The sequence below is a fragment of the Protobothrops mucrosquamatus genome, unplaced genomic scaffold, assembly GCF_001527695.2.
Source record: "Protobothrops mucrosquamatus isolate PMUCROS unplaced genomic scaffold, P.Mucros_1.0 scaffold237, whole genome shotgun sequence".
Lineage (NCBI taxonomy): Eukaryota > Metazoa > Chordata > Lepidosauria > Squamata > Viperidae > Protobothrops > Protobothrops mucrosquamatus.
In genome coordinates, this window is record NW_015386587.1 from 1 (window position 1) to 15,818 (window position 15,818).

Here is a 15,818-nt window from a genome sequence, read left to right on the forward strand (position 1 = left end):
GGTACAAAATCTGATTGTTCCTCAACTTTCTGTAAGTTGCCAGCATCAGAAAAGTTGCACTTTGAAGTTACACAGGCACCGCCTCTTAAAATACCTTGCTATTGTCTGGTTTGTAATTAATGAAGAGATTATCCAAGCCATGCTCAATTGTTTCACAGAGAGCCACAACGGCTGTTCAAGCCGAAGCTTGCAAAAATATTTTCTAGCCACAGCAATTCTTTGCAACTCAGCAGGCAGTGAACCTACAAGCATTCAGTCTGATCTTTCCATGGCAATGCAATCTCATCCAAGACTGATTTCATATCTTATCCAAATCAACCAGATTTCCAATTCACAGAGCTTCGTCTTTCTTGGACTAGCAATGTTCATATTTTTCTCATTTTCTTTCTCAGTACTGATTTACAGGGTCTCTCATTTAGGCTGGGAAGCTTAATCTGCATTTCATAAGAAACCTCACACTTCCTATTTATATTTCAGAGTGATTTACTATAGATTTGTAAGAACAGTGGGGAACATTGGGGGGGGGGAGGAATGATAAGAAAATCAGCCATCACCACCTATAAGAACCAAACAGTCAAAAAAGATTATGGCACTAAACCTATAAGTTCCTGGTTTTCCCCCCACCCACCCCCAGCGTAACCTAAGGAGACAAGTTTGCTGTAAAGATCTATGAAACAAGGTTAGTGCTTATATAGCATACCTATTTTTTAAATCCACAAGACTACAGTATTTACATACATCTAATTCAATCTTTTTACAACGATCCTTTAGGGCAGCATTCTGTAACTTGATATCCTTCCAATGTAAATAGGTCTGAAACTCCAGGAATTCTTAGCAACCATGGCCAAAGGCAGCACCAGTGCAACTGAAGAGGACCTGCTTGAGGACTTGCTGACCTAAGACACTACTTTAAATAGCCTATAGAACAAGTATCAAGAGCAGAGACGGGAATATTGACTTGCTTACATCCGTGGTCTAGGTGAGGTTTATATCCGGTGCCTTCCTACCCCAATTTCAGTCTCTTCCCTAGAAAATGCAGTAGTAACCATTCTGTTCAAGTTCATTTTTTCACCCGGCAGATGGTTTTTGAGCAGAAATCTTCAGCAGATCATTTCGTTTCGTGAAATGCTGAAGCCCAGTCCAATACGAAGAATAAAGAGGGAGAACGCAATGCTTTAAGCGAAAGAGCTACCGGAAGAATGGTTGTCTGAATGAATGCCAGGGAAAGAATATCTATAAAAAATATGCTACGCCTCACTTTCACGAAGTCCCCCCGAGAACGGAACACCCGAGACTTTTCTAATAGGAAGTACAGTTTTCAAGACGACCACCTGAAGTCTTCCTAAGGGGGAACGGGGAATCTTATAAAGCCACTATTAGAAAAACAGTTGCGACTCCCTGCCGAAACCTCAAGGGCAGGTGCTCAGACCCACAGCGTCGCTCCATCCCGGTTCCTCTCCCCGCCCACCTTCCTTCCCGGCGGCAGTGCCAGCCGACTTCTCCCACCAGCCTTACCTTGCAAGGGAAGAGGACCGCCGAGGCCACTTTCTCCATCGCTAAGTTCCTGATGCTGGGGGTCAAGGATCCCCTGCATGTGGGGCAGCAGCTCAGCTTCTGCCGGCATTGGTTGCAAACCAAGTGCCCGGCTTGGCACTGCAGGATCGGGGGCAGCACATAGTCGAAGCAAACCGGGCACTCGAACAGCGAGGTCAGCTCGTGGTGCTGAGGCGATACCGGCCCCCCACTGCCCTCCCCTGCTCCAGGGCTCGAGATCACAGCGGCCGCGGCAGGGACCGCGGAAGAGCCGGCTCCGGCAGCGGAGATGGTGGCGGCCGCGGCGGCGGTGGTGGTGTTGGCGGCGGGGGCAGCAGCCGGGGATGGCGTGTGTTGCTGCTGCTGCTGCTGCTGCTGCTTGCCGCAAGGTTTGTTAGCACTGGGTCCGGCGGAGGACGGGCGGCTCATTTCGGTCGGAGCAAACCATCGAACTGCGGACACCGAGCGGATCGCTGCTTCACCAAAACCCCGCAGGGGCCCGCCAGTGGGATTCAAAACAGCAACCTCCGTCTTCCTGGAGCCGCTGTCCCTTAAGAGAACCGGCTCGGGCCTCGCCTTGGCGCCGCAGGAAACCGCGAACGTTCCCAAAAGTGTGTCGATTTTCCGAAAGAGAAGCCTCGACGTTCCGCGGGCCAGCTCGGCGCTCCGAGCCAAGTCCTTCGCCCCCCCAACAGCCCTTTCCGCTCCTCCCCCGGACAAACCGAGCGTGGTTCCTTCTCAGCTCCCCCCACCCACCCCTCCCCGGAACATTAATCTGACGCAAGAAAGAGACCGGGGGTGGTGTAGTCACAGGCTGCTCCCAAGTCGATGCTGGCGCCTACTGAGCATGCCCTAGCCTTTGCTAATGGTAGGCGGGTACGGCGATTGCTACCCTTTCTTGCGGGTTTTCCTCCCGCGGTTTTCCCCCCGCGAACCAAACGGCGGCCGAGGCAGAAAGAGGAAAAAAAGGGGGCAGAGGACAGCGGGAGAGGGATCGATGGGCACGCGCGCACCGGAGAGCTGTTTTTCTCTATTGTTTAAACGCGTAGCGAAGCCGGAGTGAGAGTTCCCTGACCGCCATCTGCTGGGGGTTTAGCTCACTGCTTTCCCAGCACCCCGACTTTCAAAATAATCCCCTCCTTGTGCTACTCATCCCCAGAGGCCAAGCGAATGAGCTCTTGGCTGTTTCTACATTTCTGTGGGAAAAAGAACAGGAATGCCTTTCCAGGAAAGTTGGACAAGAAGATTTATTGGACTAGATAGAAGATTTATGCCTGACGTAACGTCCACAAGCCCCTGACGCAAGCCTTCTTGCCATGCTGATGTAACGGGACAGTCTAATTTGCTTCCCCAGAATCAAGAGTGAGGTTAGACCAGGAGTAGGCAACCTTGACTCTTTTATGACTCGTGGACTTCAACTCCCAGAATTCCTGAGCCAGCCATGCTGGCTCAGGAATTCTGGGAGTTGAAGTCCACGAGTCATAAAAGAGCCAAGGTTGCCTACCCCTGGGTTAGACGAATTGACTCTGATTGCACTTCTCTTGCACACATGCCAACACCTGTTTTCCATTAGAGGTATACAATACGTGGTCTTGAATCCACATGTCATTTCTAAACACTCTTTTCTGGATTCCAGATCAGTTTTGATCAGGCTGCCTGAAGAAATCAACATGGCTCCCTGTTATCTTGAGATGGGAAGCACAAATAATAAAATGGGTTTATGTTTGAATATAATATAATTAATTACAATAGTAAAATCGAATACAAAGTAAACTCAGAGAAAGAGAAGAGAAAAAAAGAACCCATATCTTATAATAAAAGTCAGCATTCCAAATTTTTCTGGACCCTTGATCCATTTATAACTTCCTTTGCTCAAAATCTTATTTAGCTTTTTCCTGTTTATTTCAAATGTTCAAGTTTTCAAGCTTATAATCATTTTTTATTTTGTTCAGAGTTGAAGATAAACAGGCCCAGTGAAAACTTTTTGAACTCTTTAATAGTTTTAAAATGGTCAATAGGCAATTTCCAAAAGTGATTAGAAAGTGAGTTTTCTGAACGTAGTGTCCTTTGAAAGACTGCTGCAGTTGTGAGCAAGATGACTGATCTTGTCATCTCTTGGCTCTCAAACCTGCATAATATTGCTGACTTGCAGTCTCCTTGCGAGGACCAGATGACCAGAGGAACAAGTAGGCAATTTCTCATTCAGTCTCACCTGTTGATTGGTCTTTGCTGTGATTGTCAGCTCTGCTTTAGTGACATTGTTTTCAGTTCACTGTATCTCCCCAAAATGGGTTTATTAAAACCTATCATTTTACTAAAAAGAAAAAAAAGCCACATATGCAAACTGGATGCTAATCTTTCCAGCACACCAGAGAGTTGAAAGGTGTACTAACAGAGGTAACAAAACTGACCTGATCACAAAACAATTTTTCCCCAAATACACTTATGGGAAAGTGTGCAGCTGAGATAAGCGGCAATAGTAAATGAGTAGCATTTAGTGCCAATACTAGTAGTGGACAGGTCCACTAGCTTTGTCAACTTCCTGCATTTATGAATGCTTTAACTGTTCAGTAAAACACATACTGCTGATGAAAATGATTTGAGATCTGCACAGATTTAAACAGCTGTGTTTTGAAACCCAGAACTGTGTGGAAACATGGCCTAGTATGCACCTTGGATGGAGTGCGGCTAAGCATTTAGTATTTTTACTCCATATGTGCTTAAAGACCTATATTTCTTTCAGCATTATCACCAATGGCCCTGCTGGAAACCATAATCCATGTAGTTGGAGATATGCAGTTTGTGATATGCAGGGTTCTGTAAACAGCATTAACGCAAGCAGCTGTTCAATAAGGCAGGATTCCCATGTTAAGTCAGTGTTCCCACTCAGCCATGGAACTCTCTGAGCAATTTGGGGCCAATCGATCTCAGCCCAATCTACCTCCTCCTGGGATTGTGGTGATAAAATTAGGGAAGATTGTTCTCCTCCACCACAGAAAAGTAGAATGTAAGTGTCTTGAACAAATATATTATACCATAAGACAATTTCATTAGACTTGAATTCTAAGACTCTAATCAGATACTTTGCAATTATAGAAAAGAGTTGTGAAACAGACAAACAAATAAATGGATAGCTCAATGATCATTGGTGTCATAAAGAAGATGTAAAATAAAAAAAATAACTGTAGAAACAATATGCTTCCAGCCAAAAATGAATACCATGAATTAATGTATATTCTGGAAGAAAATATCAGGTGTTTAAAATAGCTTTTCTAAAGTTGTGCTCGAATAACAATTCCCAGGAACCTCAGTTTATTTGGAAAAGAGAGTTATTTTTTTAAAAAAAAGTTTATTAAAGTGTCATATTCCATCTTATTATTCTATTGATAATAATGTGTAATGTGCAAATCAAATATTTTAAGATTGATTTTCAGTAATCAGAAACAGTATGGACCAAACAGAAGCTGGGTTTCCAGATCACTTTGTTCTTCATATACAAAATATATATTCATTACATTTTTGTGAATGAGTTCAGTTGTTGTTTTTTTATCTGCAGTGCATGGTTCCACTGAACAAGATTTCTTGACTTCTTGTGAGCATGTGATTCATCTGTGATTCTAGCCATGAGCCAGTTTTGTTGTTGTTAAATTTAGATGGTCTTTGACTTCATTGAATTTAATTGAAGTAGTCTTAAGGGACTACTTCACACTGGTACACTGCCTGTGAATTTAGCACGAATGGCAATATAATAGATGAGCAGATCAGTAAACTGCTTCTGGCTGAACTTTCGTGCAGGAACAAGATCACATTATACTGAACATCTGAAATATGGCAGCACACAACTGAGATGCCAGGTAGGTTTTCTTGGGTCTCATTTTTTGATTATATAATGCTGATTCATTATCTAAGAAGTGGTGGCCAGGAATGTTCTCCATTTTTAATGTTGTGTCTACTGAGATAGGGTGAGCTAGGGTGCAAAATTCACTTCTTTAAGAATTCCAGTAGACTATGGATGCTAGTGAAGTGCTCTCTTGCAAATACTCTGTTGGAAGATGTGCTGAAGGTGAATTACTTAGTTGAAAGGACTATTTCCCAATTTGCAGCGGTTCTTCTACTTCTTCTAGTTAGGAGGCGTGGAGAATCATGATTGAGCAATGGAGCTGGAATGCTAGATAAGTAACTGGAGTGTAAAAAAATGCTCCGCTTCTTTCTCTATTGAGTGTCTCCACACCTTTTTTCTAAACATTGTGCTCATTTGGCATAGATAAGAAGTGTAGGTTACATGCAGCTACTGTATTTACTTGCTCCAAAATAAGACCTATTAAATTTAATGGGGTTTAATTCTGATTAGACAAGTATAGAAGATTGCAATATAATTCTTTATTTTCTGCATCCATTCATGGGGAAGAATTATTTTTTGTTGCCGATGATAAAACAAAATTATCATACATAGAAACTAAACACCCAAGGACTATTCAAGCAATCAACCCAATGAAAATAAGGACTGAGACTGTCCCTTGCACTCCCCATCATTCCTAGTAAAATATTGGCTGCCAGACAGCACAACAATAAAATCCATAAATGAACATATAAATGAACATTATAAATAAAGTAAGCATAAATTAAAATGATAACATAATAAGCAATTAGCACATCAGATTAAACTCTAACTAGCAGACCACCTGTGCTTTGGTTATTCAAGGGTAGCATGATATATGAATGCAGAGCTCTGGCTTCAACTTTCAAAATAAGTTAAGTTAAGAGAAAGGGGCATTAGATGAAGCCAGATTCCTGCATTTGCACATTATCCTAATCTTGGCTACCAGAGCCACAGACTGCTCATGATGGGTTAGCATGTATATCATCACATGAATGAATCAAATGGCAAAGTGGATGAAAATAGTTGTAACATGAATTTAAACATGAAACGGGAAACCAGATTTTGTTCCTCTGTATGAACCGTGGTGATGGTGGAAGTAGATGGGATTCATATTCATACTTTTAAAAATATTAATATTGATATTTCATGTCTCTATGTGTAGAATCAAATATTTTTAGATTGGCTTTATTTGTGGAGGGCTTTAGAACTGAAAGTGCATGTCTCTCACAGAGACTTATAGCATCTCTTTCCAGTTTGTTTGTTTACTGATATTTTTCACTGAACAATGCATTCTGAAAATTAGCTATTAAATTCAAGATTTCAATACTTTGTAGGCCATAAATTGGGATTGGTATGTATGGGGGTAGCAAATGGTTTACAGAACTTAAGCTGCTCTCTCTTGGTCCAAAATGACATTGTCAAGGATGTGTGGATTTGGCAAAAAGGGAAAAGTCTCAAAACTTCCAGGAGAATATATCTAGATCAGAGAAGATTCTTGGGAGGATTCTAAGGAAGAAATTGGATAATGTTGCTATCCCAATTTTTTCTCCTAAAATGATTTTCTACACATAAATAAGATTGACAAAGTTGCCAAATGGAAGACCGTGAGCAGATCATTGGTTTAAGTTATCCTCAGCGTGAGTGCAAAGCACCTACCATTTGTGGAAGGCAGGAGTGCATGATGTTCTCAATTAAGCCCTCGTGAGAAGCTATTATAACATCTTTCTAGCTCTGTGTCAAGAACAGTGATGCCCATCTTTAACAGAACAGTTATCAAGTTAAGTCAGATTTGTTTAACAGAGTTGGAAGGGACCTTGGGAGTCTTCTAGTCCAACCCCCTGCTCAAGCAGGAAACCCTATACCATTTCAGACAAATGATTGTCCAACTTCTTGTTAAAAACCTCCAGTGTTGAAGCAGCATGATTTCTGGAGGCAAGTCATTTCACTGATTAATTGTTCTAACCATCAGGAAATTTCTCCTTAGTTCTAGCTTGGTTCTCTCCTTGATTAATTTCCATCCATTGCTTCTTGTCCTGCCATCTTGTGCTGGCTCAAGCTGTCTGGTATATGTAATGAACTTCAATTGCTTTGAAGTATCCTCTCCATCCAATTGACTGCTTTACTTACAACAGGAGTGTCCCCTGCTGTGCCAACATTGAGCTATGCTCTGGATATTACTGCGCTTTGGAATGCCTATGGACCCATACCATGCTGCATATGACTTTCCCCCCATTAATTAAAACATATGACAAGCACTGGACAAAAGTGCTTGATGAATCAGGGCTTCTTCCTTCTACCAATCAGCTCCTAAGAGGATGCAGTCCTGATTTTGATTCCAAGTGCCTATTCTTCATCATTCAAATGATAAGACTGCAGCTGGTTTTGATAAAAGTTTCAGTGTAATTTTTTGCAACCAATCCTTTTGTTCCCTTCTGTTTTACAATTATATTGTAGTTTCTTGGTACTGTTTCTTTCATTACAGTAGTAGTACAATTAATTTTTATGACCACTACCTATTTAGTACTAGGCAAATGCAGAGTGTATGATGCTCTGGATGAGTAGAATTTTCTTGGAATAATGGAACACTGTATAAATAACCACCAAATACTAGAAATTGTGATTTCCAGCATTTGGGGAATCGAATAGGACACTGTGGACTTACAGATATGAATGTGTATCCATAGGTAATGCAGTATGGTGATGTTCCAGAGGACAGTTGCAGAAAAAGGGGAATTGCCCAATGAAGTCCATGCTAAATCACAATCCCAGTGCTTAAGTATCAGAAATATTTTTCTTCAGTCATAGTTCATCTGGGGGCACTAGAGCAGGAGCAATTTAAGGTTAAGATACAGAATTGACTAATGACTTCAAAACCCTTTTTATAATTCTGCAAACGAAGCATAATTGTATGATCAAAACCCTTCTTGAACCATCTTACTTCCTGGAGACATTTGTAATGTTGTCTTCTGCCATGTCTGAATATATATTCATTGATCTGAATGACTGAAAACCACTTGACAAGTTGGAAATAGACACTATTGCATATTTTATGGGTATGCATGTAGGTGTTTGAACATGTCCAAGTATCATTACATTGGGAGTCATTTCAATGGATTTTAGAGGTCAGAACTGTTTTTCCTTATTTATAAAGAATAACATTTTAATGGATCATGTACCAAACAAGATTTAAGACATTGCGATCAGTAGAAATTCACGAAGAAAGTAATAATTCTCAAAAACAGTCACCAGTTTGAAAAATGAACTTATTTCCTCCATACTCTATTAGAGAGGAACCATTTAAGAGTCATTTAGTTATGATGATAGATGTAACAGTGATTGAGAAATCAGGGTTATCATAGTTGAAAATTGTACCTTACTGCATTGGAAGCAGATTTCATGGCATCTGTTTACTGCAATGGATTTGTACTACACTTTAGGGACTTGTGCCCTATATGTATCTGCCAATGACATGTGATATTCTGTTGAGAGCTGCTGCGTTTTTCTTCTTCTTTTTGGCACTGTCAATTTCAGTTGTAGTGCATCAATTGGCCACTGCCACAACTTTCTTGTATGTTGCTGTAACCCATAGGGTCACATAAACCAGAGAAATCATTTTCATCACTCATTCTTATGACAGGTTTTTTACTTCTGAAGTTGTGTGTTTTATTCTCTCTGCCAGAAGTTTGTTTACAAGTAATGTTCTATGTTTCTGAGCATTTTGTTATGTTCAGCGATGGCATTTCTTTTCTCTCTTTTTGGATTATTTAAAATATTATGCCCAATTTCAAATATTACAACATCGTAATCAGAAGTTTCTGGCTAATGCAATACATCATTGCAAACTGGAAATTGCTATCAGAACTGTAACAGCTCCATTTGGTTCCTCCCTCTCCCACACCAATAAGATTCTTATCCTTAGTGTGGTGTTTTGTTCCTGTGTGTATTTATCTTATCATATTTCTGCAAATCTCCAGGTGATCCTCCTGTATGTGGGTGATGCTTTCTTGGCTACGTAAGTAAAGACTCATAGCATAATCTTGACAGACTAAGGAAAAGATTACAACAGATACGATGCTATTAACTTAAATTTCTTCCTTAACACTTAAATTTTAAATACAAAGATACTGTAGCAAAGAAGCATTCATTGGAAGTGGTGTCCCCTGCCACCAGACTGTCTCCTAATGATCTCAAGTGATTCTCTAACCCATGGTCCCCATTGTTATGCATCAATGGATCCCTTTGGAATTTTGAAAATATGTTGTGGGCGCTCCCACAAAATGACCACTTTTCAAAAAAGGCAAATTTAATCTGAGATGGCGTTGTGGCATTAGTCTGCAGATCCAGGCATACAATAAAATCATTAGTCTTTAGGGTGCCACATAGCTCGCTTTTATCTGACAAATTTGGTATCATACATATCACTGTACTAAATACCAAGTTCTGCTTTTCAAATCATGTTAATACAATTTGTTTAAATTTGGTTAGTATGTTGCCTGAATCAAGCCACTCTGATTCATAAATAATAGATTATACAAACCACAACTAATTATGTGTTATGCAATTGATCCTAGTTAAACAAACCATGGCTTATAGTATCATGCAAACCAGGTCAGAATGAAATTATTAATATAGCATATACACAAGTATGTGTCCACAAAAGGACATACGTGCATGTTACACATCCACCCACACAAACACAAATTTGACCTTACACATTCTTTAAAATAATGATACTTGGAGCATCCAATATGGTGATATCTCATTTCCAGAATGTCTTGCCCTATCCATCAACTGTCTGCACCAGTGTCAACATAATACTAATGCAAATCTTCAGTTAGCCATTATAATTGAAGAGATCAACTTCAGATGTTCTGAGCGCTTTCCGGAGCAGACAGATTTCAAAATAAATATAACAGCTTGTCATTCTTATGAAACCTTAAGATAACAAACAGAAAAGAAGATGGATTTTGTAATTCATTATATTCCCAGATATAGCATCCCCTGATGGAAAAGCAATAACTTGCCAAAATGTGCATCTGCTTCTGTTTATTTTTTTTTTCCTCCTGTGGACCTTGGAAATAAAGAATGCATTTTAGAATACCACCTGGGAGTTTGCACATAGGCAGAAAATAATGTTGGACAACTGCAAGTCCATTTTTGAATAGTATAGGGATACATTTAGAGACCAAAAAAAAATAATGTTGGCCAACTGCAACTCTTTAAAGTATATGTGAAAGTTTGCCTGAGAAAATAAGTTATGTTACTGTAACACATTCCTTACAACCTGAAGGCAGGAGAAGAAGCAACGGGTGGAAACTAATCAAGGAGAGAAGCAACCTAGAACTAAGGAGAAACTTCCTGACAGTTAGAACAATTAACCAGTGGAACAACCTGTGAATGCTCCAACACTGGAAGTTTTTAAGAAGAGACTGGACAGCCATTTGTCCAAAATGGTATAGGGTTTCCTGCCTGAGCAGGGGTTTGGACTAGATGACCTCCAAGGTCCCTTCCAACTTTACTATTATTATTATTATTATTATTATTATTATTATTATTATTATTATTATTATTACTACTACTACTACTACTACTACTACTACTATATTATTATTATTATTATTATTATTATTATTATTATTATTATTATTATTATTATTATTATTATATCATAAATGCAACATTGCAATTACAAGCACTTTATAATGAATAATACTTTAATGCATGCTTTGAAAGATGGGGTGGTTATATACATTTTGCTACCTGATATTTTGACCCCATTCCAAATCACCATAGTAACAGTCTTGTTCTGTATTGAGTAAACTTGAGAATAGCCCAGTAAGGGCCCATGTTTTACACTTAGAAAATTACAGGTCTGTTGAAAGGATCACACAGTAGATACGGAATATCTCTTTTATTGGGGCACTAGAAAAGTGCTGCCAACAAAGTGGATCCAGCTTGCTGAGTCTGATGCTCTTCAGGTGTTCTGGACTTAACTCTCAGAATTCCTAAGCAGGAAAACTAAAGGTCCATGAAGTTGCAGCTTCAAGAAGCTTAACATAGGCAGCTTTGCCCCCCCCCCAAGTGATGAAAAGATAGAGACATGGGTTAGTATAGCCTGCTCAACAAATCTTACAATACAGGAATTCTGCAAGCTGTGGAAAAAAATCAATCAGCCCTCTTCTCTACCTAAGGACAATGGATTCCTAAGGCAATACAGAACCTAGGAAATTACCTTTCGTGAACTCAAATAATTTTTTAGGTACCTTGGTTAGGACTATATGATCTGGGCTGTAAAAATTCAAATGACCACAGGATGACAGCAAAAACTTAGAATTTTTTGCTGGCACTGTCGTTAGAATGCAGTATTACAGGCTAATTCCGCTCACTGCCAGGAGTTTGATCCTGATGGACTCAAGGTTGACTCACATTCCATCCTTCTGAGGTCAGTAAAATGAGGACCCAGATTGTTAGGGGCAATATGCTGACTCTGTAAAATGCTTAGACAGGGCTATAAAGCACTGTGAAGTGGTATATAAGTCTAAGTGCTATTGCTATTGCTATCTTGTGGTCCTCTGGATTTTTCCAACGATAGTTCTGTACAATAAAAGTGCATAAAATACCCACAGTATGAATTTTGCTTTGTATCTGAAAGTTCTGCAGCAGAATATTGGAACACCTGCTCATCAGCTGAGGCTGAAATGCGAGTCATGCAAATGGGTCATGCAACAAGATCTCCGACACAGAAACAAGTCTGCAAAAGTATGGAGAAGAATACATTAAATGCTTTAGGTTGGCTAGATCTAAACACAAAACTGTAGAAAGGTTATAAAAGACTTGAAACAAGGACTTCAATTCTCAGACAGTACTAAGTCGAAGCAGTTGCCAAGTGGGAATGAGCTGAAATTTCTACACAGTAAAGAGAGACTGACTGCCAATTACAAAAAGCATTTGGCTGTAGTTATTGCAACTAAAACTGAACTAAGCAGCTTCTGAAATGAAGGGGTCCCTCACATGCTGGATGCCTCTTTAAGTAATAACATGAAACAAGAATGAGACTTGGGCTTATTTGTTTAGTTAGATTGTTTATACATCTGTAGGATATCACATAACACATCAACTCTGGTAACATTTAGGAACAAATAATAAGCCAATATTAAAAAAATCCAAAATTTTATCACACATAAGTATAGTGCAGTCCAACAGTAGCAGCACACTTTTATATCCCAAGCATGGATGATGATGAGATGCTGAGCCATCTGCATTATTTTTAGGGGAACAAATATGCACTGAATTAGTCAGCTGTGTAAAGAACAATGGTCAAATAAGATATTTCCATCCTTGTTAAATAGGAAGATTGCTGAACTGATTTTTCTTGTTTTCCCCAGTGGTTGGAAACATTGTAATTTAAAGCAGGAATCAAGATGTGGAATTTAGCAACATTTCACTTTTATTCCCAGAAAATGTTGAAAGTATTTAATTCAATCTAATACTACTCTATATCTGATAACTATGCCATTTGCATGTCTGGAGGTTCTCTATTTTTCCGTCCAAAATGCAAAGTGACCCAGGATGTTTCTCTCTCTCTCTCTCTCAAACTATGTTTGCATAATGAAGACTTTTGGAAACTCAAAAGCTTTAGCTAAAAGCTTTTTAGCTAAAAGCTAAAACTTTTGAGTTTCAAAAAGTCTTCATTATGCAAAGATAATTTAAGAGGAAAAACACCCTCTGTGTTGTGTTGCACTTTGAATGGAAACAGATATAACATTTCATTGTTTCCATTGCCCTAAGAAAGACATTACCTATAAGGCCTTTGAACTATATAAAACCTACTATTGGTTTTTAATATAAATATGTTGGAAGGATGGAAAACACTGAGGTGGAGAAAAGAGAAAGGTCAAGAATTTATCAGTGCTGAATGCTTATTCATATATTGAGAGAATTGTCGATGTGTTAAAACAAATTCTTAGCTTTCCCCAAATCTGTCTCTTCCAGATGTGTTGGTTGTCCTTTCAAACAAACCGTTATCTACATATTCTCTGTAGATCAAGGATACTGAGATTTAAAATCTAACACATCTTGAGGGCACTAGGGTGCCAAAGGTATTTTAAGGATGGCATATTACCCAACTTTTTATCAGAATCTTACTAGCAACACTGTTACTACCACAGTACTAACTTGTGATAGAACATGTACAACATTTTTTCACAAATGCTTTTGGGTGGCTCATGACTAGTTGGTGCACAAAGTTCATACTTTAAGGTGAATTAGAATTTTCCAGGGTGTATACATTTTGTAATATGTTGGATTGTACAGAGAGTTTTCAGAGAACTCACACAACTAGTAGCTCGTATTTACCTTGCCATTGTTGGTGAAAGTTCCACAAACAACATTGTGCTTCAAATCAAATCAACCTTTATTGTCAGAGTACATGTACTCTTCCTTTTTGTGGATTACGGAGATTAAACAGTGATGTTGCAATGAATGCCATTGACTTGAAAGGTTCATTTGCAGTTCTGAGCGCCATCTTCTGGATTATTTCAAAAGACTGTGTTGAGAATATTCTCAGTACAATATTCTCTTGCCACCATAGATTTTGCTGCTTGATATGAGTGAGATAGGAAGAAGACAAGCAGCTAGCAGGAACATGCAGGCTGTACATCAAAGGAGTTTGTAGATCCATTGTATCAGAGTTTTGCATACTCTTGTTCTTTATGATTCTTAGTAATAAATTATATGTTCAATGCGCTGAACATTTTATGGTATTGATTTATGTTTATTTTCCAGGCTTTTTATGTTAGGTTTTAAGGCTTCCAATAATACTAATTTACCCAGTATAATCTTACCATTGTGGATTACCAATAATTCATTTTTATACTTACTATTATTCCATACTGATTTCAAGTAGGAGAAATCAGCAACTTATACCGAAACACTGAAATTGTTCATGGAAAAATATTTCAATTTAACACACAGTCATTTTACTTCTTTGAATTATTTGATGCAGAATTCCTCTATGAAAATACAAACTGACTGAAACATGCAAGTACATTCTTGTGAATGTCTGCCAAATTCTTTAAAAGACTTTTTATTTTAATATGTATTAATACCTTTGTTTACGCTTAGTTTGCTCTTTTCGCTATTGATTTGCTATAGCTGCAAAAATCTATTGTCACTATTTTTACAGAAAAAACTTAACATTTTTATCCTTTTGTCCAACAATCTATCCCGTGTATCTTTCAACTTTAATATTACCTTGTTAAAAAGGTATGATTCCAGATTCACATTACTTGTAGTATTAATCCTGTCCATTCCATGCTTATCCTTAATATTACCACTTCTAAAGAGACCTTTGATCTAAGCCAAAAATGTTTATATCATAGTAACTTGCAGAGATTTCAATGTTCCAGACTTTTACAAATTGAGTAAGCTCTAAAAAAAGGATCTCTGTACATTCTACTGCAGGGTCCTCAACCTTGGCAACTTTAAGACTTGTGGACGTCAACTCCCAGAAGTCCACAAGTCTTAAAGTTGCCAAGGTTGGAACCCCCTGTTCTATTGGACAAAATATGAATCTTTCATGCACACAAACTTCTTAGGATCATAAGGTTTTCCTGCATGAAGATCTTCAGAACATGAAGATCAGGATTAAAACAACATGCATGGGGCATGTAGATCCTGTGCTCAACATATGGAAGCAAAGACCTGGTTATGGATTTTTTTATTTATTTAACAGATTCTTATGGCTACCCATCTACCAATGAACATAAATAAGCACATAATATAATGATCAAAATCATTTGGAGAAAAAAAGACAAAAATAAAGCCAAGGCCCCAATGAAATCTTAGCACAAATTGAAGCATTGCCTAAGAATAAATTAGAATAAATCTAGACCATGGCTTCCTAGTCCTACCAATAAAAAAACACTGCAGATATTTTTTCTCTCTCCTTAATTATTTTAGAGAGGTGAAAAAAAAACAGGCAAACTTGAAATGGTGGTGAAAAACACAGAAATAACAGAGAGAACACAGCTTTTTTCTAAAAAGTTATAATTTTGAGGAAAGCTAATTGGAGAATAAAAGAATAGTCAAAGCTTATTAGACTCAAAGAGCATCAGGGATATTATTTTGGGCAACTTCATTCTTCTGCTAAAAGAATAGCTTGTTAAATAATAATTTGTTAAAATGATAAATATCACTTTTCAAAATCAGGTCAGGCAGACAATATCTTGAATATTTGACTTAATTGTGCCATTTCCCAAAATTATAATTGATATTACATTATATTATGGGCTAATATTGTTCCAGTGCTATAATATGTGTGCCAATCATATTACTAGTTGATGCAGAGATAGCATTAATCTGAAGAAAATCAGTTCTGCTTATACTGAACTTCTGAACACATAAC